We start from the raw sequence: 6,000 nt of genomic DNA on the forward strand, positions 1-6,000 counted from the left end.
AATGATATTAAAAGATTACGTAAAGAGTGAATATATTTACTGTGAGCTTATTTAGAGAATACAAAGAAGTTAAGATTTCACTAATGTTGAATAAATAGAATCTTTAGTGGGCAATTTTAGTTTTTATGCTCATTCGCTTGCGAAGCACGACCTTTGGTGAGAGAATGGGATAGAAGTTTCCAGAACGGGTTAACCAAGAAAGCGGATTGACTGATTAACGAAAAGTGTAGGACGAGTTCATCAAGCATCGCGGGCAGATACCTTGGATCGGACTTCAATTTATACAAAAAATTTAATTTAAAAATTTAACAAATAATGCGAGATCAATATTTATGGAGAGAACTTTCCAGAACGAGGTGCCCAGTTTGACTTCATGGCGGAAAGTGTAGGGATAGTTAACCATCGGGCAGAGACTTTGATTCTGACAACTTTGGTTTGAAATATGCATGCAAATGGATAATAATGTAACACTTGTTTTAAATTAATACCTTTTTATACCTCGACAAATTGGTTGTTAACCTTAGACATTAATTTGTAAATATTAATGATTAATAAACAGGTTATTATATTCTACGTCTATATGGATAAATGATGTATGCGTAAAATGGGGAAGTTTAATGGGAATGCCCACCCCAGATTGTTTTTGAAAAAAGTCTCTTTTCCGAAATTCTTATCTGGGACAGTAATAGAAATTATAATGAAAATTGACCCAAAGAACCAAATTTAGATAGAAAGAGACACGAAATATGCATTCACTGGTTTAAAATAAATACAATAAAAAAGTTTATTTTTTCAGCCAGCTGCAACAAACAGAATTAAGACTACGTACATGTATAAATTATTCATTTCAGTTTAGATTTTTCATCCCTGCGCGCTCCTCTAATTACCCAACAATGCAGTTTATTTTTTATTTCAATTTTTGAAGAATAAGAGAAGGAAAAATTCGGAAAATGTATATACAAAATGAAAAAAAAATGGTTCAACATATTAAGCATTATATCATAATAATGTGTGAAGTGTTAATTCCCGCGCTCACGCGGGCTAGCATCTAGTACTTTATGAAATAAATCACAAGCTCTGCTACAAACGTTAATGATCACTTGCTCAGTAAAGTACAGAACATAAGATAGAAATATTATTGTAGTTTTAAACTGCTAATTTTGAATGAATGTAGAAAAAAAACAAATATTACTTTTATTTGAGACTATGATTTTAAGTCATATCATTTTTTCTAAGACTAAAACATATTCAGGAACTCCGTCTTTATCTTTTAAAAATCCTTTAAATGTTTAAAAACTTTTTCTAAGCTAAAAATGCGACATAGATTGCAATGACTGTTCTGTTTTGTCTATGAAACCCATTATAATTATTGATAACTCAAAGAATCTTTGAGAAAAAATCGAAGAGAAAGTCACTTATTAGTGTAGTAAAAATTACAATTTTCAACAACATAAAATGTAACCAATTTCTATGACAGCTTTTTGATTACAAATAATTACAAAACAATAAGATTACACACAGATAGTCTTCTAGTTATATTTGATTTAAAGAAGATTTTAAAGACTGTATATATCAACTTTTGGATAAGTATGTGAAAAGGGATTAATTTAGGACCAGATTTTCCTTCGTCTTAAATAATTGCTTAATCAGCATATGTTTTATTGGCATAAAAATTCGCATTTACTAAGATATCATTCAATTATTGAAAAAATGAACTAATACTAATCTGCTTATCTCATAGTATCATTACTTTTTAAGGTACCAGTTTACCTATATGTTTTGGTGTCTTACTTTTACCATGTTTTTCATTCGCATTTAACTTTTGCTTAAATAGCAGAGCTGTATTGAAGGAAAGAAAAAACAGGCAAAATGCCAGCTACTCTTTCTTGATATAACATATGCAACTACCTTATGAAAAAAAAATTTAAAAAAAATAAAAAAATAAAAAAATAGGGTAATGATACATTTGCAAATGCCACTATGACAATAATTATTTATTTCAAGATGAAAGAAGTAATGTATTTGTGTATGCAAGAACACAAATTCATCGTTACACTAGTAAGCATTCTTTATTTGGTTGTTACTCTCCCTGTTATCCCTATTTGCGTTTAATAATGTAGTCTAACCTGAAAAATTTAAAATTGATTTGGGGCGGTTAAAAATTTACGTTTGGTTGTAATAGATATTTTCACGTTGTGGGGTCTAAAACTAGAGTGATGGATTCTTATCATTCGTTATACAGTTTAATGAAGGGTGACATAGCTTGTGAAAATCCAAATGTATGGTCGATTATTTGCGATAGCAAAGTTTTTAACACAATCTCGCCGTGAGATATTAAGCATTATAATTTTCTTTACCTAACATAAGCAAGTATAACTATAGGTATATATTAATTGTCTATCATAAAAAAAATCGTCAAAAACGTTAATAACTTATTTACTTGCTGTGATTTGGCATAATTCTATATCAATATTAGAAATAACATGTATCTTCAAAACATTGTCACGATTATGCAAATAAATGTTAACAATAATACCAGGTGAAAAACCGTAGGAAAGATAGTTTTTTTTTTGTTTTCTTTTAAATCACATTTAGAGACATACATGTTTTTCTATCGTTTATAACCTCGTTGAATGTCTCTTTTTCATTCTATCTATCTTTATCTTTCATGTACCTATTCTTTTTCTCAACATTCGTCATTCCTTGCTTTGTTTTATAATTTTTGCACATTTCTCCAAATGTATCGTTCTGGTATGGTAAGTGTTTATGTAACCTTCTGCGTTTTGTTGTGCGCATTGACATTAACGTCTTTTGAATATGATTAATCTAAGATACCTCAAAGAATCCCTTTTTTTCATCAATTCGGCAATCATTAGATATTCCAGTACATTATGCTTCCCTGTTCACGTTGACGTCACAACTTCACTTGAAGATTTTGGAGAGAAAAGAAGGAAAGCGCAACATATCCTTGTCTTTGAATTTTAAATCATCCACTGAAACAGTCGCATATACTATGTGTTAGATTTTATTATAAAATGTGTAATATTTAAAAAAAACAGCTAGGTTGTTTTTTGCCCTTTGTTTCTGTTTGATTGTTTGAAATTGACTTTTATAATCTAGCTATTATGTTGCATTTATGTTCATTTACCTGTTATCAGTTGTATATGATGTTAAAAAACCCATGAAAATTAAATTCAATCCTTGATGTTATGTATGTTTTTTAAAGCATATTTTCAGTATGGTTGACTGGTGAAGTTTAGATATCTTTAACGCATCTAAATTTGCCATTTTACATATTTGTGTTTGTTATTCTGTTTACTTGGTGTTTAAACAATCAAAATTTTAAAAGTTAAGAAAACCGAAAAAAAAATAATTATGAAGTGACCCTTTGTAAAACCCAAAATAACTTTTATAAATCATATCATTTCTTTGACCTTATTGTGGTTTAATAAAAACTGTTTTTCTATTTTTGTTTTATAACATTTTTATTTCTGTACTTTAATAAGGACATATTATTTAAAAAATGAATTTCATGGTTACCAATTTAAATTTATTTAAATTGGTCTTGAACAATTTACCCACCTTTTTAGCATAAATCAAACAAATCAGTTATACTCCTATATGTTATGTATCTATTGGTTTCATTATTGATAATAAAATAAAACATTAAGACAATTAAAAACAAAACCCCAAAAATTGAATGACAGTAATAACTATACCTGTAAGGAAATTTTATTGATTTGTATGCATTGGTTACAATTTAGGTAGGTAAATATCGACGTCCATGTAACATTTGAGAAATATACAGATTTATGAACATTAGTTTGATCAGTCGTCTTCAACTTGGTCTCTCAAACATCAAGACAAATTAATTGACAACTCGATTTAGGTGTCTACTTATATACTGTTACACTGAAAATCAAATTTATTTTCACAATCAAGCTTAATATCCTCCCACGCTGACAAAATATACAGAGCGTAGTTAAAGTAATAGAAAGACGATAAACTTCGGGACATCATTTTGAGTTTATTACATAAAGAACGTTTATTTTTGTTTCTATCAAAGGGCAAGACCAGAAAACAAGTAATTAAACAGCTATCAAAGGAGTGGTAAGAATACTATTCTATAGACATTTAACTTTTGCCGCATTTTTTTTAACCAGTTAGGTCTAAAAGAGTGGAGGTCAAAGGGCGATTCACTAAAGCGTAAAATTCTTCCATTTTTTAGAAAACTAAGAAAATTAAAGGATCGGAGATTTAAAGAGATAAAACATTAATTTATGTTTATTTGTCCTACAATGAAGGTTCTACAAATCTGAATAGTGCATAATTGTTTCACACGCAAATTAATTTTTGATACATGTAATAGATGTATGTCGATTATATTTTGTTAAAACAAAAAAGAAACAGTAAAAGTCATGTATAATGAACAAGTTATTTCTAGATACTACTCTAGAAAAAAATTTGCAGCAAAATGTTAAAATAGGGGAGCACGAACAATCTACTTTTAATAAAAACGGCAGTTGTGTCTGTTTTCATTTTTTTTCTGCCTAGATCAAGAAGGAATGATAATTGTCGTTTTAAGTTTGTCACTAAAAAGTGAGCTAAAAATTACTTCAAAATTTGTGACACCCTGGTTTGCATAGCAACACTCAAAGGATTATACTATAAAAACACTTTGAAAGACTCAATATTTATCTGATTTGAGTTGAGAATCTGTTCAAAATCTTCATGCTTTTTGATATTAATTTGATATAAGAGTTTGAGTTCACATTTTCTGAAAATATATGTACTTTCACAAACGTGCATTTCATTGAAAAATTTATTGGTCCCCGTTCGTCTTCATTAACACGATGGAGTTAATAGATGTTTCAACCATGGTCACTCTTAGATCACTCATGAAAAGCTGTTTGTACGATAATAAACATTCAAATTGTGATGGATGCTTGATTCGTTGATCTGTATTGTAATTAAGGCGTTAAATCACAAAAACAATGCGTTCTATATAAATGGTTTTATTTTGAGACCCTAACAACGACTTATCAAAATACGGGAGCGTGTTCGATTTAATTTTAATCTAATGGACCCTGTACAGACTGCAAAGACTAGAAAGGATTTATGATAGGTGTTCAAGATTAAACAAAGAATAACAAGATCATGATTTAAAATGTGTGAAAGTCGGTATTAACTATTCATGCAATATAATACCAATAATTGCAAGTATACCAGAATAACTGAATTTGTGTTCATGTTTTTAAACCATACACAAACTATCAGCTGCACCCATTGAAGAATTCATTTGTCCCCTTTCGTCTTCATTAACACATCGAAATTTATAGATGTTTCAATCATGGTCAACCTTAGATCAGTCAGGAGAAGCTGTTTGGACGATAATAAACATTCAAATTGTGATGGATGCCTAATTCAAGGATAGTAAATAAGTTGTAAGCTACTTGGACAGTTTTAGGTTGACAGATTTACGCTATACCAGTATCCCACCAAATATAAATATGAGCACACACTTTGTCTTATTCGACTTTGCTTTTGTCTATTCTGTGATTTCATCTATTCTCTATGATTTTTTAAATTTCATTTTGGGATCAATATGCCGCTAAGGAGATGAAAACTTTATGTAGACCCCCTATTAGCTTTCAAAAACTTTACTAGTAACATTTAATTATAGGCTAACAAAGAATAGAAACAAAATATATCTCTTATCTTGGAAACTGTTTTAACCTTGCATGACTGTAAGATACAATAAACGATCAAGAAATACAGAATTTCTTTTCTTTTTTCATTTGAAAGTTATTCAAATGAACACTTTTTAAACACGTGAGAGCAAAGATGCGCGTCTATCACCTTTAACCCTCGCAACGGTAATAGGTGTGCATTTCATATTCCATAAAAATAACCTGTTAGGTAAACAGTTGTGTAAACGTAGATATTCATATATATCTAATTCACTTGTTATACGTTTAGGGCATTTCGAGTTTGACAGAC

This window comes from Magallana gigas, chromosome 10, assembly GCF_963853765.1.
Source record: "Magallana gigas chromosome 10, xbMagGiga1.1, whole genome shotgun sequence".
Taxonomy (NCBI): Eukaryota; Metazoa; Mollusca; class Bivalvia; order Ostreida; family Ostreidae; genus Magallana; species Magallana gigas.